Here is a 19,440-nt window from a genome sequence, read left to right as displayed (position 1 = left end):
ATATGATTCTAGGACTGAGACGGAAATTATACCAGATGAGTCTAGAGCATCTTGTAGTGCCGGAAAGTGAGGATGCACTTCCAATACAGACAATGATGGGCTTGTGTCAAAGGGACACAGGAGTCAACTGAAAAAGCTCCTTGTAGTCAAAGCTGGAAGAATTGGAACACTGACATAAATAAAGGGCTATTGTATTATAAGCCAAACAAATATCCACAAACCCATACTGATATAAACACTGATTAACTGAATAAATCAATCAGTGAATGGGGGAGGATAGACAAACCTACATGCAGAGCAAAATAACCCAGTAGATACTCCGCCCTTGAGGTGGGACATAACTCCCCGCTCCTTCAGTGTGGGCTGCGCGCAGTGGGCTGGGGAAGGAGTGACTTCACAGCGCAGTAACCAGATGGACACTAGCTCGGCCCGGGGGCCAGGGTCAGCATCAGCACGGACACATCAAGTTGGCAGGATGTACACTGAACACGATGTGATAAAAATGGCATTACCTCTGTGGCCTTCCCCCCAAAACCCACAACCCCAGCCTAATCACGAGAGAAACATCAGACAAATGCCAACTGAGGGACATTCTACAAAATACCTGACCAGCATTCCTCACAATTGTCACGCTCATTGAAAACAAGGAAAGCCTCAGAAACTGTGACAACCAAGAAGAGACGTGATGACTAAACATAACGTTGAATCCTAGATGGGATCCTGGAACATGAAAGGGACATTAGGTAAAAACTAAGGAAATCTGGATAAGGTGTACACTTGTACTAACAGTAATATATCAGTATTGGCTCCTTTAATTGTGACAGATGTACCTCATTACTGTAAGGTAGTCATCATAGGAGGAATGATGTGGGGGGCATATGGGAACTCTTGCCATTATCTTCACAACCTTTCTGTAGATCTAAAACTGTTCTAGCCCTGGCTGGGTGGCTCAGTGGGTTAGAGCATCCACCCGTATGCTCAGCCAAAGGTTGAGGGTTCAATCCCCAGTCAGGGCACATACCTAAGTTACGGGATCCATTCCTGGTCCAGGTGCATATGGAAGGCAACCAATCAATGCTTCTCACGTCACTGTTTCTGTCTCTCCCCACCCCCACTTCCTCTCTCTAAAAGTCAGCAAACATATCCTCAGGTGAGGATTAAAAAAATGATTAAAACTGTTCCAGAACGAAAGGCTGTTGGAGCAGAAAGGGTGGTTTGAACAAACTGAGCATTATTAGAACACGTGACCTCTAAGCTTTCCGCTACCTTTAAAGAGAAGGAGCACAAAGGCCACCCTCAGGCCACAGTAAGAAAATCCAGATGCAGGTCTCAGGCTCTGCCATTTGCCCCTTGGGTAAATCACTTCCCACTCAAGGTCCTCAGCTGGATTTTCCCCTCCTGTACAACAAGGCTAGTTCCCGTCCTGCCTACCTCACAAGCTTTTGCTTTGTTGTGAGAAGTATACTGAAGTGATTTACAAGTGTGGAAATGCTAGGCAAAATATGGAGGTTATGATAACCAGAATTCTCTAGTTCTTCCCTGAATCAGAGTGGACTCAGGGCTGGTGGAGGGAGACTCAGAGTCTTTTGCCTACTGAGCTGGTGCTTGGATTCTCAAAGGGGTCCCTGGACCAGCAGCATCTGCATCACCTGGGGACTTGTCAGAAACACAGAATCTTGGGCCTCACCACAGACCCACCAAATCAGCAGCTCTGGGGCGGGGCCCAGCAATCTGTGTTTTTACAAGCCCTGCAGGTGACGCTACTGAAGTTTAGACCACCAACTCAGAGAAAACCATCGGGGACCGCCACACTGGGAATCCCATTCGAAGGGACCACACTCCTCCAGCTGGCTCCCTGCCCAGCTAGCAATCACGTGGCTCTCGTGTCCTCCAGAACCCCCTTCACATCTATTAACACTTGGCTAATTCTCACACAACTCCTCTGAGAGAGAGGAGGAGGGTATGGGAAAGTCCCTGACATGCCAAACCTCTGCATGAGTTCACTAGCCAGAGCAAGCCCCAAGAACATGGTTATTTTGCCCAACTATTCTGTGCAGTTCTTAGCCATGAAGGAAAATTGGGACATCTCTCAGAACCACACATCACACATTTTGCAAAGACCCAAACTCCAGCATCCTGTCCTTCTGGTCACCCAGCACTGGTCAGATAAAGGTGTCTTAATCCGCGGGTCAGAAACGGCAGCTATCTTATATAAACAGCCACCTACACCCGTGCACGTACCACATTAAAGTACAACCTGCAGATGCCAGAGAACAAAAGAGGCTTTCAGGTCCTTAATCAAGAAACAAATGATGCAGAACCCAGAGTAACAAACAAACTGGAATGCTATTTTGGCCGGGGGTCAAAGACTAGAAAAACAGGAATTACAAGTCAGGAGTCTAAGCTGGTCGGCATGAAGAAGTCCAGACAGACCTTTTTCTGAACCATGTTTAGGCCACAGTTATTATTTTCCTCATATGTGTCATTTCCTCACATCTAACGGCTTGCATACAACAAACTTAAGACAACAGTAGTCTAGGGAAGGACTGCATTGAAAAGCTAATCGGGGTGAAACTATACTGTTGGTACACATGTGTAGTTCCAAGATCAGAGGACCGCTGATACACGCTTGGTGTCTCATGCATGTGTTATAAAGAACATTATTTCTATAAATCATATATAAATCATACACAAAAAAATTCACCTACACTTTCCTGATTCCCTATTCGCTGTCTTCTGGAAAATAGAATCTCCAGCCCATAATTTATTGACAGATAAAATGAAAACAGATGAACAATACATGACCACAATAGGCAAATTCAGCTTGAGTCCAAAAAACAACTAAGATTGGGTGCCGGAAGTTGTGGATGGAAGGGAGCGAGGCGCCCGCTGCACCTGCGTGCCCCTTTGTGGACCTCCTGGCAGGTGGGCCTTGGCAGGGCAGATGGAGGGATCCACTTGGACCCCAGGCTTTTGCTACACCCTCAGGGACCTCCTGGCCGTGTCCCCCAGCCTAGGACCCCCAGCAGGGGCAGATGCTACTAGAGCATCAATTACCACCTTTCTTTCTCCCTCAGTGTGGGATGTGATATGTAAACTCAGGTTTGAAGTCAGAGAAAATTGTGATATTGCTGGTATTATAACTGAAAACAATGAAGCATGCCGGAAGATGATCACAGACCGTGTAATTGATACAAAATTAGAAATATTTGCTGTCTTGGAGTGTCTACAGTCTCCTACTACTTCTTTTAGCTTAATGAAGCTGACGTCATGTCTAGAACTGGCTTTCAGTGATTAATTCAATAATGACACTCTGTAGTTCATTGACACTCTGCAGAGTTCAACACTCTGCAGTCCTTGACTAGATGAACGAACTGAAAGTTTCCATCGGTTCTCTGTGCAGGCTCAGCCTGCACAACATCTTATGGCCCGGGTTCGCATCCCCTCACCAAGTATTTCCAAAGGAAACCTGACAGTGTGGAGATTGAAGCTGGAATCATAACGCTGAGTTCTCCTGAGCACAAAGCCTTGGTCTGTAAACTCTGTAATAAGTACATGAAAAAAGTGTGGAAACCAAAGGCTACTTGTTGGAGAAAATATTGAATTGTTCTTGCTTCATGCAATTACCCAGCCATCAGTAGAAATAGTCTGTCTGTGTGAGTAGTGATTTTTGAAGCTACAGGACCATAAATGTTAGAAATTTCTGAGCCAGCTTTTTTTTTTTTTTGCGATGGGTCTGTTGCCAGAACACAGGTGTTGTAAAACCACTACTAAATCAAAGCTGAAATGGGAATGAAAAAGACACATATCAACATCGTCGTCACTGCACGTGTAGATGCTGGCAATTTACCACCACTGGCCATCTGATCTACAAACGTGGTGGGATTTAAAAAGTAAACAAAAATACAGAGAGAAATTTGCTAAGGACATTGCTCAGACAGGGAGGGGCTCCTTCAAGTATGCCTGGGTCTTGGATAATCTGAAAGCTGAACGTGACCGTGGTATCACCGCTGATAGCTCTCTGTTGAAATCTGAGAGCACCAGGTACTATGTGAGCATCATTGATGCCCCAGGACATGGGGAATTTATCAAAATCATTACTACAGGCACATCCCCACCTGACCGGGCTGTCCTGATTGTTGCTGCTGGTGCGGGTGAACTTGAAACAGGTGTCTCCCACAACTGGTAAACCCAGGAGTGTGCCTCCTGGCTCACTCGCCGGGTGTGAAACAGCGGATGGTTGCTGTGAACAAAATAGATTCCGCTGACCTGCTCTGCAGCCAGAGAGAGGATAGTTTAAAAAGTCAGCACCTACATTAGGAAAGTTGGCTACAACCCTGACACAGTGGCATCTGTGCCAATTTCTGGTTTGGGTGGCAACAACATGCAGCCGCCAGTGCCAACATGCCCTGGTTCAAGGGATGGAAAGTCACCAGTGAAGATGGCAGTGCCAGTGGAAGCACTGCTTGAGGCTCGGGATTGCATCCTGCCGCCAACTCATCCACCCACGATCCCCTGCGCTGCCCCTCCGGGATGTCTGCAAACGGTGGCGCTGGTAGTGTCCCTGAATGCGGACTGGCGTTCTCAAACCCAGCAGGCATGGGGGTCACCTTCACTCCAGTCAATGTTACAAGTGAAGTAAAAAGTCTATGGAAACGCACCAGGAAGCTTTGAGTGAACCTCTCCCTGGGGAAAATGTGGGCTTCAATGTCAAGACGTGTCTTTCAAAAATGTTCGCTGAGGCCACGTGACTGACGGCAGCAAAAATGACCCCCCAGTGGAAGCAGCTGGCTCCACGGCTCGGGTGATTATCTTGAGCCACCCAGGCCAAATCGGGCCGGCTATGCACCTGTGCTGGGCTGCCACGCAGCTCACATTGCTGGCTGGTTTGCCGAGATGCAGGAGACGATCGATGGTTGTTCTGGGAAAAACCTGCTAGATGGCCTGGAGTTTTTTAACTAGGGTGATGCTGCCATAGTTCCCAGCAGGTCGAGAGCTGCTCTGACTATCGTCCTCGGGTCCATTTGCTGTTTGTGACTCGGGACAGAGAGTTGCTGTGGGCGTGCTCGGAGCCCTGGAGCTGCTGGAGCTGGCACAGGGGCCAAGTCTGCCCAGAACGCCCGGAAGGCTAACTGAAGATCATTTCCAGTGCTCGCCACCCTAGCCTTACGCGGTGGCCGAAGAACTGTCTCAGAGCTCTCTGTGTCAGTTGGCTGTTTGATAGGAAAAGACTGGTTAATGATTACAGTGCACTGTAAACCCTTCAGAAGGAACATGTTTTGTAAACCATTTGTTTTGAGGGGTTTTTTTTTCCATGTGTGGCATGTTTTGTTATTAGTTTTTAAAATCAGGACTTTGTCATGGAAACCACTTGACCAAACATCTGTCAGAGAAAACGAGACTCATTACAACAAAGTTCCACGGGAGAGGAAAACAACAAGAAGTAAGAGAGGGCTGGCACCGGCCGTCACGGTTCCTGTTTGCAGACAGAGCACCCGTGCTCACGGGGCCTCGACGGGCCGTATCTCAGAGTGCCATGGTGATGCTTCCCGTCTCCTGCCAGACCTCGCCTCGGACAATGAATGCTGCATAAATGCTCAAGAACACAAACTAATTAAAGCATAAACATTCTGTGGCTCTCCATTTGCCAGAGAGCGGGGCAGCCACGCACCACCGGCAAACTCCCACGCACCTCTGCCTACATCTAATAGTTCACTGTCAGCCTTTGCTCATCATTCCCCTCTTCCTTGAAGTGTCTTCACCTTTGATAGCTTACATTTCAAGGTCATGCCCTACGAACATCCCTCCAGGAGCTCTTTTCTAGTTTGTTTCTTTTTGGGGGGGAAACTGTCCTCCTCTATTCACTAGCCATCATGGAAATTATACCCACCCCGGAGAGCAGTTCTGAGAATTAAGTCAGGTGATATTCTTTCAAAAAGTACTGAGAATAGTGCCTTGCTTTTTGTAGGCCATCCGTAAAAGGAAGCTACTATTAATATTGTATCATTACACCGTCCTCCTACCTCTGTGACTAATTACCCTTTCCCTACCTACCTCTTGGCTGGCGTTCGCCAAGATCCCACATGCATTCCCCTCTTTCTCCTGGGACCAGCCCAAAAGGGGTATAGGCTTGGGCCTCCCTTGGAAACCTGCACTCCCACAATTTCAGCTACACTGTTGGCTCTCAGAAGTGATCACCAGCTTTGCCCTCTTCTGAGTTACCTACAGGTCATTTCCACTAATCACACCCATACCCTTGAAGCTCAGTGTGTTCAAAACCCAAACCGTTCTTTTTCCCTAAGATCTATTCATCTGTTTTCAATGGCATCTTAAATAACACAGTCACACAGGCCTACAACTCTAGAGCCACAGTTTTTGTTTGTTTTCTAGTATATTTGATGCCAAATAAGTAACATATTTACTTGGGACACAATTCAGAAGGTGCAGTTTGAATCTCACATCTGCACCTTTGCCACCATTCTCCCTGCCTTGGGGAATCTGATGTTACCAATCTCTTGTGTATCCTTCAGAGACAGTTTATATTTAGGACACACAGTGGTTACTAGTAAATGTTTATCTACCAGCTCTCTGGAAAAAACAACGTCCTGGTTTGTTGCTTCTGCTGGTTTCCATGATACAAATACTTCCAGCACGGCCAGTTTGCAAACTATGACCCGAAGTCACTGACCCACTTTGTTTTTGACCTGATTGTACCAGCACCGTTTATTATCTCCCATAGAATCACCTCTACCTTCTCCCTCAACCCCACCCCCCACCCCCTAGTTCCCAGAGGCTCTCGTTCTAACTTCCCAATATTTCTGTGTTGTCTTTTCTTTCTTCTCCCCTTGTGAGCACCCCAGTTCCAGTCTCGCGGGGCTTGGACTCCCAGCGTGACCTTCTCTCCCTTTGCTAGAGTACTTTCTCGAGGAGAGCTCCCACCCAGCACCTCCTTGTTCACTCTCTGCAGCATAAAGTCCAAACCCCGACTATGGGGTTCAAGATCTGCTGCGGCTGGGCCCCAACCTACCTCTCCATTCTCCGCTCCTGTCACTTTTCTCATCTGAAAGAGTCTGTCTCCATAAAGTGAAGGGTTCGTCATTCCTTACAATGCTGTGCGTCAGCTCACCCCCCACTCTCCGCCTGCCAAGTCCTTTCTGCCTAGCCTTCTATTCTGCTCCATTCCTTCATGTCAATCATAAGGGACCTTCCAGGCTTGGTGCACTTGTCCGCTTCTCAGCAAATGCATCTCTGATGGCTCTTGCTCTGCTCCTACAGAGTCATGGAGGTAGAGGCACTGCTGGGATTGGATCCACATCCTGGGCTCCGAGTCCCGTGCTTTCCACCACACTGAATGCCTGGCCATAGAGGCATGTCCTGCCTCCACCCGATTCCGCCCCTTGTTCCCTCTGTGATGGTGGGTGAACTACTTAAACCTCTCTAGGCCTTTGATGGTCACGGGTCCTTTGAGTAGAAGCCACAGAAACCAATCTGGCAAGTGAAACCACAGAAAATGTATTGGGAAAATATCAGTTTAAAGAACTGGGGGGAGGCTGGAGAAGCAAGCAGTTGCACAGGGTCAGGGGACCGGAAGCCAGACCAGGACAATGTGGTCTGAACAGAAATGGTCTGGTCAGGACGCGCCTTAGGCAGCAGAACCTCCATGACCCTTGGCCTTGGACCCAGACTGCAGCAAGAGGCTCACAGGGCCACGCTTAGCGGAGGAGAATGGGGCCCTCGTTCCGGCCCCACGAGACCATACCCAAAGGCCCCAGGAGTGATTTCTCAAGTGGAAATCCGAACGGGTAAATGGATGTGGGACAACCAATGAGCAAATGACCGTCATTGTTCCCCAGCCACCTTTACAGACGGGATGGGTCCCCATTCCCTAATGCCTCCAACAAGCTGCAAGGGACACATCAGTTCACTCCACATCCACTAAACACTTGCTGGAAGCAGCTCTGAACCTGTGAGGAAAACCCAAGTGGGTCTTCCCTATATTCTCTGGGGCCTTCCAACACCCCCACTCACTTCATCGCGGCTACTAGACAGCCGAGCTGCACCAGAGTCGGAGCCAGCGAGTTACTTTAAGCTCCTTCCATGGCTCTCTCTGCTGGAGAACAGATTGTTAGATCTCATGCAGTTTTAGTTTCAAAGGTACTAGAAATGCAACTTTGGATTTAATTTCCCATGGCAAATAAACAAAGCTATGTGTAGCATCACAGCAACTGAAAACCTGGAAGAGGAGTTACACTGCTCCTTCTCGAGCTTACTCACTTCCGCCTGACCCCCCACGGTCAGCAGAGGGGAACAGAGAGCCTGGGACTCCCCAGGTCTGGCTCCGCTGAGGATGCCCCAGCCACATCCGCCTCCCTCCTCCTGCTTCAGACCATCAATGGCCTGAATCATGACCTACAGAAAAATGGAACGTCACTCTCCAGGGTCCCAATTAAAATGCAGACTCATTCCCTCTGAGCCTCAAATCCCCATTATAACTAACGAAGTCTCTGTCACTGTTTAACATCTGTGTCTCCTCCTGTACTGTACGTCCCTTGAAGAGAGGTTCCACACCCACTCAATTCACCTCTGTGTGCCCTGTACCCATCATAGTGCCCGGCACGTACAATAAATACTTATTTAATGTGTGAACAAAAGTCCTCCTGAGTGCTTTCAGACTAGCAAGGCATTTCCTTCAAGTTTAATAATGTTTGTGAGATTAGAAAGATATTATTTAGCTTGTGCTTCTAACCATTTCAGATTACTGCCCGCCACAGATAATTTGGGGAAGAATATTTGTTTTCTAAGATTCAAACTGTAACTTTAAATTCCTTGTATTGCATTTGATATCAAGACTGAAAACAAGTACGGGAATCTTTAATAATGGTACATTTGAATACATACGTGGAGGAATGTTATATTGAGAAAAGTGACCCACAGAATACCGACAAAACAAACAGGTGTTAATATTTTCTCCATGGAGAGTAATCAGTTAATATTTTCTCCATGGAGAGTAATCAAATAATAAACTTTATTTTGTTTTATAGTGACAGTCACAGATCCTCTGATGACCTCTTGGCTGGGCTGCTAGCTGCCATTGAATTCTTTTCTACTTTACATTCAAGCGATTTTTCAATCCAGGTCCACTCTGTTATGTCAGAAAACACGGGTGAGAAAGAGTGTCCTCTGGGCTCATCTGTCTCAGAGCACTGGGTTCATCGCCGTGGCTATTGTTTTGTGAGCTGACACAGACATCTACACAGCGACAGGACGTTCATCTAAAGAAACGTTACAGGAAAGCAATGTGCTTCTCAGCTCAGAGTCCACCCATTATTGTTATCATTGTTTAAGAAATATGTACATTCCACTTACATCCCAGCAGTTACGGGGAGTCTAGAAACAATTGTTGTCTGGCTCCCAAACAGATGAAAGAATCAGGAGAATAACTAAAGGAGAAATTCTACTTCCTCATGCTGCTTTTCCATTTATTGTAGAAGAATCTTTAACTTTTTGTGTAGATGATGTCCAGGAATGACATTGGAAGACTACTCCAGATTTTTTGAAAATTCAGATGTCTTAGATATTTTTAACTCATTACCAAAAATTCCAGGCACATACAAAAGCGTAGAGCAGCACCGTCCAGCGGAATTGTAATAGGGGCTACATATGTAATTTGGGTTTTTTAAAGTAGCCAGTTAAAAAGGGTAAAAGGAAACAGGTGAAATGAATTTTAGTTATATATTATGATATAGCCAAAATATTATCATTTCAACATATAAACAAAACATTATTGAGATAATTTTACATTCTTTCTTGTACAAAACCCAGTGTGTATTTTACACTCACAGTAACTCTCAGTAAGGATTAGCCACAGTATGAGTGCTCAGTAGCCACGTGTGGCCATGGCACCCCAGTGCACAGCAGACGCCGTGGGAAATGGCATTAAAAATCCCATGAACTCATCACCTAGCTCTAGTAATCATCAATTAACCAGCAGCCTTGCTACTGCTATACTCCTTCCGATCCCCGGGTTATTTTGAAGCAGATACTAGAAATCATAGCATTTCATCCATCTTCAAATTTCCTTATCTCATAATTTTTTAAAACAGTTGTTTTGTTCAAATTGGAATCTAAACAATCAACTAGAAGGATCTCTTTTTAATGACTTTTTTATGACACCCACGTAATGGGAGTTACACTTTCAGTTAAATGCTTTATTTGCTCAGATGCTCATTAAACATCTATCTGGTGCCAGGCACTTTTCCAGCACCAAGACACAACAAAGAACAAGACTCATAAAAAAAACTTCCTGTTTAGCTGCTGAGTGCACATTAGGATTGTCTGGGGAAGCTTTAAAAAATACCAGTTCTACCCTTAGCCAGGCAGCTCAGTTGGTTAGAGCATCATCCCCCTGCACCAAGGTTGTGGTTCGGTCCTGGGTCAGGGCACGTACAAGAATCAGCCCATGAGTGCATCAGTAAATGGAGCAACAAACTGCTCTCGCTCTCTCTCTCTCTCTCTCTCTCTCTCTCTCTCTCTCTCTGCCCTGCCCTCACTCTCTCCCTCCCTCCCTCCCTCCCTTTTCTTCCTCCCTCTTCCTTTCCCTCTCTTCCTCCCTCTCTCACTTTAAAAATTTTTTTTAAAAAATAAACTACTAGTTCCATCAACTGGCAAATAAATAAAATGTGACATATACATACAATGCAGTTTTATTTATTAGGCAATAAAAAGGAATGAAGTACTGATTCATGCTACATTAATTTAGATTAAGGAAGAATCTTAAACACAACATGCTAAATGCAAGACCACATACTACATTACTCCACTGACATGAAATGTACAGAATAGGCACATCCATTCATATTTGAAGTAGATTAATAGCTGAGGAGTGGAGGAGACTGCTAATCAGTGCAGATTTCTTTCAGAAGTGATGAAACTCACTTCTAAAATCAATTTCTAAATGTTCTAAAATTAATTATGGTGATGGTTGCATAGCTGTGAATATACTAAAAGTATACTTTAAGTGGGTGAATTGTATGAAATGTCAAGTATACCTTAATGAAACTGTTATTAAAATAGAAATAAGTGGATAAAGTCGGTTCCATTCACACAGTGGAGTACTCTCCAGCTACAATATAGACTGAGAAAACTCCTTTAAAAGAGAAAATGATTTCAGTGACCAGCCCTCCTTACCACAAGCTGCTGACTTGATCCAGAAACTGTGGGAGCGGGCCTTGGCAGGGAATATTTGTAAAAGATCCATAAGTGAGCCCTGGCCAGGTGGCTCAGTTGGTTTGAGGATCGCCCCATACATCAAAGGGTTGCGGTTTTGACCCCCAGTCAGGGCACATACCTAGGTTGTGGGTTCAGTCCCCTGGTCTGGGCACAAACAGAAGGCAAATGATTCAATATATCTCTTGCACATTAATGTTTTTCTCCTTCCCTCTTTCCCTTCCTCTTTGAAATCAACGAGCATGCCCTCCAGTGAGGATTTTTAAGATCCCTAAATGATTCTAATGTGAGCCAGATGAGAGTCAGTGGTTCCAGGAAAGATTCAGTCAAGTGACCTACAATTGCAACTAGGTATGGCAGCCACTCCCTTTAACACGGATGGCCACAGGGTGCCATGAGTATTCTCCACCTTCAATCTGGAGTCTGCAGAGGAGGGCTTCCTACAAGGGACATCCATGCCGAAATGTGCTGAATGAGTGGGAATTAGCCAGGTGAATATGGGGGAAGGGGATAACGTTATAAGGAGAACAAAAGATATGCAAATGCTGGGAGGGCAGAGCACCTTCAGCGTGGCCTGGGAGCAGGGCAGCAAGCAGCATGCTGACCTTAGTTCACACGCTGAGCAATGAGCTAAGAGAAGAGCTTACTCATAGAGAATCTGGTAAATCAGGTATAAAATGTAAAATATTCATCAATCAATAAAACATCAACAAAAATTTATTTTCAATTCCTTAAGTTTTAATATTTGTAATAACATTACCATGTGTATGAAAACAATAGTGCATGTAAGACACATGATATTTACTCTACAGTGTTTGCTTTATGTGGGGGTTGGAGATCTCTGTGCAATGTCTCCAAGGTGAAAACAACCTCAAAAGGTGGTTTCCATGGACTTGAATAACTAGGATTTTTATTGCTTCATCATAAATTGCTGAAGGCACCACAGTACTGTGGATCAAAAAGTAGGAAACACAATGCCATGTTCTAGTTACTTTTTCACAGAATATTCAAAGAGAATATAACCAAATACAATTGTTTCATAGTCTCTTTTTTAATTGAGCACCTATTTATTACAGATAGAATACCAGGTTTAACAACATGAGGGATAGAAAGAGGAGGGATATTGCATATTGGCCCTGCCTTCAAGGCATTTACAATCTAGAAAGGAAGGCAGTACATGTGCATAAATGACTAAGCCAGGAGGCACTCCTATGGGGGGATGGGGGGTAGGAACGGAACAAAGTGCTGAAGGAAAGAAAGAATCCAACACACTCAGAAGTTAGAAACTGAACTGGGGACTCACTTTTTTTTTTTTAAATGCTGTGAGAGATTGAGTTCAGAGAGATTATTCTGATGAAAGTAGCTTATGAAAGTTCACCCTTGAAAGGCATGGGCTTTCACGGAGAGACACCATGAATGAGCTTTCTAGGCAACAGGAGCGCATGAGCAAAAGGCAAAATGCTCCGATGCTGCACCAAGCTCAGGCTGCCAGAGCACAGGGTGGGGTGATAGAGCACAGGGTGGGGTGATGACGGGGCGAAGGCGACTGGGAGTCCGGACTGCCAGATCAGGCCTTTTGGCTAAGCAGTCTACACTTAAGTGAAGAGAGAGAAAGCACCTGGGGTTTGGGTCTCTGTTGCACCTTGGATTTGTGTGACGCTGTTGCAAACTTAGCTTTTCCTAGCTTTGTCTGGAGACGGGGGTACAAATGATAGTGCCAGCTCAGGTGTTGTTGCTCTTGACGAGTAAATGTAATAATTCACAGGCAGCACTTAGGACAGTCCCTGGAATAAAAAGTTCATAAGCTACTGCTGCTTTTATTATTACTGTTATTAACTATATAAGTTATGAATGTAACTCATGAATGTTTACAGACTCCACCGGGCTGTGATAGGAAGAGACTGAGGGAGGAAAATCCACCTGTGAGCAACGTTAGGCCAGAGCACAGAAGCCTCCAAGACTCTGAGCTAAGATGGTACAGGGGCAGCGGGAGGGCATGGGTATGAGAGACCATGAGGAGGACAGAGACAAGAGTTGGGGTGAGCATAAACCTGGTATGAACACAGATTTGGAAGTCAAGAAGCTTTCCAGAGGAGAGGGCTAAAAACCTGGTGAGTAAGACATACACAGGACAGGAATTCACAGGGAACTATAAGCAGCCCTCCATTATTCATGGAAGGCGTTTCAACCTAACAGCTTCCATCTCCCTTGGTGTCCCATACTCCCGTCACTTCTCTGGGCATTCTAGGTGGGAGCATTCTCCTGCCCTCCCGGGACTACTGAAATGGAATTAACAATGAGGAAAATATAGTACCAGCCCTGGCTGGTGTAGCTCAGTGGATTGAGTGTCGGCCTGCGAACCAAAGCATCACCAGTTCGATTCCCAGTCAGGGCACATGCTTGGGTTGCAGGCCATATCCCCAGTATGGGGTGTGCTAGAGGCAACCACACATTCATGTTTCACTCCCTCTCCATCTCTCACCCTTCCCCTCTCTCTAAAAATAAATAAATAAATAAATAAATAAATAAATAAATAAAAATATAGTACTGCTGAGAGGCATGTTATAAATAAAACTGAATTATCCAGACCCTCACACAGGGAAAAACATTATACTACCCTCCTAAAACTAGAATGGAAGTAGAAGAAGAAAAGAGTCTCTAATTTCTTCCCATCCCCTATTTTGCAGCTAGCCCTTTAGGAAGCAACCACCACACTCTTATGTAACTTCTTGCCCTCAGTTTCACTAAAGAGTATAAAGAGTTGAAACTTAGTTACTTTACTAAAAGATTGCTGCAGGAGCTTTTGGGATTCACAGGGGTCTCTAACTCTCCATTCCACATATGGGACCAGAGGAACCAGCTGGATGTTCCCAGCACTTTCATTAAGAAGCACAAAGCAGTCCTGGCTGGTGTAGCTCAGTGGATTGAGCGTGGGCTTCAAACCAAAGTGTCATAGGTTCGATTCCCAGTCAGGGTACATGCCTGGGTTGCAGGCCATGACCCCCAGCAACCTCACATTGATGTTTCTCTCTCTCTATTTCCCTCCCTTCCCTCTCTAAAAATAAGTAAATAAAATCTTAAAAAAAAAAAAAGAGGCACAAAGCATCCCTGTGTTCAGAGCTCACTTATCAGAACAGGCTTTCCTGTGTTCAGAGCTCATTTATCAGAACAGGCAAAACCCACAGGGTTTCTGTTTAGATTTAGGTGAAAGTAAATTTAAATTTAGGTGAAAGGAGAATTTCCTTTCCTCCTACATTAAAGTCCCTCAACTAGCAGGCCCACAAACCATACACTCAACCACAAAAATCAATGGCAGCAAGAGTCTCAATAATTTAGAAAGTCATACAACAGAGACTTGATATTGGCAGCAGAAAGTTTATAGCCCAAATTCTGTTAGTTTAATATGTTGTATCAATTGGACTCTACAATAATGAAGTAACCTTTAATTAAGTAGTGGGAGCAGGACACATTTCTATGCAGTGGAAGGAGCTAAATATTTGCAGTCAGAAGGGCTATTCACAAAATCTAGCCCAGCAATGGACTGTCCACCCGGCAAGTCCCTGAGGCTAGGCCGCAGTTTCTTCATCTGCAACATGGAGGTGGCCTCACAACACTGGTGAAGATTAAATAAGATAATATGGGCTTATGGCAGCCTGGTAGTATCTGGCCTATTTATTATTGAAACTATATCTGAATGAGAAAACCACAAATCTTCCTTTGGCGAAGCAATAGCTTCTGTTACAAATAAAGCTCAAGATCTATGGGCTGTAATGGTGGAAAACACATTTCAGTTTCTTGGAAGAGGCCCAGAACAACAGAAGAGAAAATGAGCTGGAATTCCAGTTCTGCCAGGATCATCCTGGGGAAGCTGGTTAACCTGGTGGGGCCTCAACTTCCCACCTGGTTAGAAATATCTAGCTAACAAGACCACTGTAATGTTGAATGAGGTAATCTATACAAAGTTCCCAATACATAGCTAGTCCTTAGTAGGCACTCAATCAAGAGGAGTTATTGGTATTTAATTTTCTCCGATAGAAAAAGAAAATCACCATGAAAATCACCAGTCCTCATATTTTAAAGAGGATTTCATCATTCAGTAAGTATTTCTTGCACACCTACTGCGTGTGTCCAGCACTGTTGCCGACATTGAAGACAGTGATGAACAAGACTGATAAGATCGCTGCTTTCCTGGAACTTCCATTCTATGGGCGGAAAGCAGCTGGTAAAGAGCCCGAGGAGAGAATTTCAGAGAGAGTTGAGCGCTGTGAGGAATGTGGAACAAGGTGGTGTACTAGCAACTTGGAGGAGGGGCTTGAGCCTCAGTGCATTTCAGCCCAGGCCTGCTTGACTGGTCTCCTTGGGCCAGAAGGGGGACCTCACCTTGTATGGTCACGCTTGGGGGTGGAGGGTCCATGATCAGAAGTCAAATCTACACTTTCACCTGTCTGTGGAAGGATCTCCTTCGCATCTGCAGCTTAAAATACTTCTAAATGCCCCATTCCGTAGTCAAACCCTGAGGGTCAGTGCAACACCTGGGGGACCTTATGTACCTCAACGCAGTTCCCAGACACATCTAACGCGACAGCTTCACAGTCCCCTCGGCTCAGAGTCCAGACTCGGGAGACTGGTAATTTGTGAGAGGGAGGAGAGAGCGTACAAGTGTGCAGAAGGTGGTTGGCAAGTTTCATTACCGAAGCAGGGCGCCGCGTCCAGGGTTAAGAAGAAGCATCTGCAGGATCTAAGACGATAACCAGGGCGCTAGGAAGCCCCGAGGGGCGAGAGCCCTCAGACCCCAGCCTGGGCACCGTTAGGTGGAGCAGGCCTGGCGAACGAGGCGAGCGAGCCAGCCGGGTGCCTGCAAAGCCGGCGTCACCCGGGTCCCCCAGCCGCGCCCCATTCCGCGGATGTGGTAAAGCTTCGCGCTCAGTCCAATTAAACGGGTTTCCTGTGACCTCCCGCCCCCGCGGCGCTCCTCCCCACAACCCAGGACAGCCCCTCTGCAAAGCATCCTCCGGCGCACCGGCGACCCAGGCCCCCCAGAGCTCCACGCCTTCACGCTGCCGCCCTCAATCCCAGCCAAACCATCCCTCCAAGGACAGAGCTCTGGGGTGGGCAGCACTCGAGCCCTACGTCCAAAGAGACTGGCACCGGCGCCGAGGACGGTCTCCTTGGCTCGGGGCTGCCCCTCCGGCCGGTAGGTTCTTCTCGGTGACAGGAGGCTGACTCGGGCTGACCCCGGGGTCCTGCCGAGACTGGTCGCCCCCACTCCGAAATCGCAGTCCTAGCAAGCCCACGCCACCGCTGCCGCCGGGCCCCTACCACACCCCAGCACCAATCTGGCAGGCGTCCCGGCGCTTACCTGCTCGCTCTGCAACCGGGAACGCTGCCTACTTCCCCGGTGGGTGCCGGGCTCTGAGGTTCGTCCACAGACCCGGGAGTAGGCAAACCCGGTTTCTTCCGTCCCCCGGCAACGTGTGTTTGACAGTTCCCTCACCAGCTGCAGGAGACCGGGGCGGGGACGGCCACTCGAGGGCCGACAGAGGGGTTGGAGCCCGCTCCGCGAACTGACTGTCTTGCGCTGCAGTCCCTTGGCCCAGCAGGGCTCATGGGCTCGCGGGCGCTGCGATAGCGCCGCCGCTTCCCGGGACTTTGCCCAGAACTTCTCCGCACTCCTCGCCCAGCGATTAGCAGGAGGGAATAAACTAGGAGGAGGAGCCCGAGCCCACCCTGGGGGCGGGGCCATGTGCGGAAGGCGGGGGAAGGTGAGAGGGGCCGCAGAGTGACCCATGCGCCCACCAATCAGGAGTCGGCTCCGGGGAAGGGGGTGGGGTGATACACTTGGAAAAAGCGTGTGGATTCCATGACGCAGACAAGGGAGTTGGGGCGCTGGGCTCCCGGCAGGTGGGGAGGGTGGAGGGAGGTGGGAGCTGAGGCAGGGCCTGGGAAGGGGCTTCCAGCTGCCCCGAGAGCTATCTGTGCACTGTAGATGCCCCATAAATATTTGTCGAGTGGCCTTTCCGGGCTAGGGAAGGAGGGGAAATGTGAAGGCAGCGCGGGAGGGGCTGGTTAGGGGGGAGCTTGCAGGGGACAACGTGGTCGAACTGGCACAGAGGACTGGACGCTTTGAGGAAGTCAGACCGAGGCCAAGGGGTCGAGAACGGAGGAGAGCTGGTGGTGACGGGAAGATTGCAGACACGGGATGGCGAAGGACAGATTCGGCGCGGAGCCCTGGCCCCAGACTGTGACCCTGTCGCGCAGAGGCAGCGATGCAGACTCGTGCGGGGGGCCTGGGAGGCAGCCTGCAGGGAGTGTGGTTGTTTCGTTCCATGCAGTTCTCGTGACGGGGCGGGGGTGGGGGGGGGGAGGGGGGCGACTTCAGAGTTAAAATGCAGGAGCTCTTTAAAAGACGGTAAAGTCCACATAACTCGACTGCCCACACACTCCTAGGCCTCCTCGGGTCCTAGCGTGAATGCAAGCCAACTGATCACCTGGAGTCGGTTTGCAGCCAGCGAACCTGCTGCGGGGTGCCGCACGTGGCGGGAGCACCAGTTGTGGGCGTGCGCCAAACCTGTCCCGCTGCGCCGGTGTGCGTCGGAAGCAGTTGCAGGCGCGCAGCGGGGATGACGGCACACCAGGTTCCTGCTCTCATGGAGCTTATATTTTAGCGGGAAGACAGGCCATAAACAAAGAAGAACATATGCAAATATAAACAAACGAGAAAATGCTGATGAACTGTGAGCACTGGGGTGATTGCTAAGCAGGGCTTTCAAAAGTGATGATTGGTGTGACAGGGAGCCCAAGGCACCCCAAGGGCCTCTCAGCGGAGGTGGCTTCTATGCAGATTCCTGAAAGGAACTGGTCTCGGGAAGAGCATTCCAGGCCGAGGAAAGGGCAGATGCAAGGTAAACTGCCTCACCGAGCTGAACAAAGAGTGTGGCTCGCTCACCAGGCTCCCTGGCGTAGAGTAGGGGCTCCCAAATGTTAAATTCCAGCGCCATCTGCCACCTGCGGCAGCCGACGCCTTTCCAGTTTCCCACCTGACCCCAAATTAAGGTGTCTGAGTCTCTTGCCAGAGCCATACTATTCGCATTTCATTCATCGCGCTAGATTCTCGGCTTCTGGAACCATCCGCGTTGCGGGGTGTCTGGGACTGTTTTGGATCTGGCAAGCAGCGAGCGAGGGAGGGAGGATCCCAACCAGCTGCACAGCGAACCCACTGTCAGGCTGCCCACGTCCGTGTATACGGGGAACCCTACGGGAGAAGATTTAAAATCGAATGACTTGGAGGTTCTGAAGTCATCCCCCTGCCCCCGACATCACCTGACAGCGCGGGGTGGGCGGACAGGTCCGGCAGGCGCCTGACCCTCCATTCCAAATTCCAGGAAGCACCGTGCCCACACCCAGCCTGGATGGCTGGAGCAGTTCAGACGCTGTGGTCCCGGTCTTTCTCGCATTTTTCCGTAATTCCTCTCTCAGAGGGAAGCTAGGTTTTGCCTCCCCCCCCCCCCTTCCCTCAAGCTCTTGGACGTCTTTTTCTTTTCTCCTTTTCCCACCCTCACCCTGCTATATTAGCATGGTTTTCTTTGCAGGAGACGAGCCTCGCGTCCTAAAGGAAGTTATTTGCTAGGGCTTTATTGTTGAAACGAGCATTCAGTTCTTGGCTTCTTCAATTTCTTCCAGCTAACCAAGTTTTTGTACATATATATTTTTTTTATATTTGTACTTGAGGCAGTCGGTTGGACAGGATGAGAAAGTAATTCATACTCAGATTGTACCTCACCTCCTAGAAAAAGAGGAATCATACTGTGTTTTAATCGTTTCATTTCCTCTTCTCCTCCTAAATAAGCTTCCAGGCTTGCTAGCTCCTACAACAAAAGAAAAAAAATTAAGGTTGAATCCCACGCAGAGCTAATTATTCTGGGGGGGAAAGCTTGTTAATGTTCTAAAATTAGTTTTCTCCTCGGAGTTTTATGTTAGAGCAAGGATCTGCGTGCCTACTCCAGCGAGGTCAATGGCTCTATACTATGAACTTCTAAAGACCCTCTTCTCTGAACTATTGAACAAATACAAATACTTTTTTTTTAATCTATGAAGACACAGCCACCATGATGGAAATTTTTCAGAGCTGGCTGTACATCCTTAGCTTCTGAAATCTGTAATATGTAAGCATGTGTTTAAAGAGTTTATGTGTTTTAGTGTTGCAGGTTCGATTCC

General features: G+C 47.6%; 1 protein-coding gene across 6 annotated transcripts in view; it reads right to left on the bottom strand.

Annotated features, from left to right (window-relative positions):
• The window catches only part of OSBPL3 (oxysterol binding protein like 3), a 157,899-nt gene extending 140,990 nt beyond the window's left edge, over positions 1 to 16,909 (bottom strand). For all 6 annotated transcript variants that reach the window (XM_045827450.1, XM_045827448.1, XM_045827455.1 and 3 more), the window contains exon 1: positions 16,586 to 16,909. The gene's annotated coding sequence lies outside the window, so the exon portion shown is untranslated. The remainder of the gene's footprint in view (positions 1 to 16,585) is intronic.
• Between the last annotated feature and the right edge of the window lie 2,531 nt (positions 16,910 to 19,440).

This window comes from Phyllostomus hastatus, unplaced genomic scaffold, assembly GCF_019186645.2.
Source record: "Phyllostomus hastatus isolate PE091 unplaced genomic scaffold, TTU_PhHast_1.1 phas_scaffold_78, whole genome shotgun sequence".
Taxonomy (NCBI): Eukaryota; Metazoa; Chordata; class Mammalia; order Chiroptera; family Phyllostomidae; genus Phyllostomus; species Phyllostomus hastatus.
This window is presented reverse-complemented; position numbering and strand designations above follow the sequence as displayed.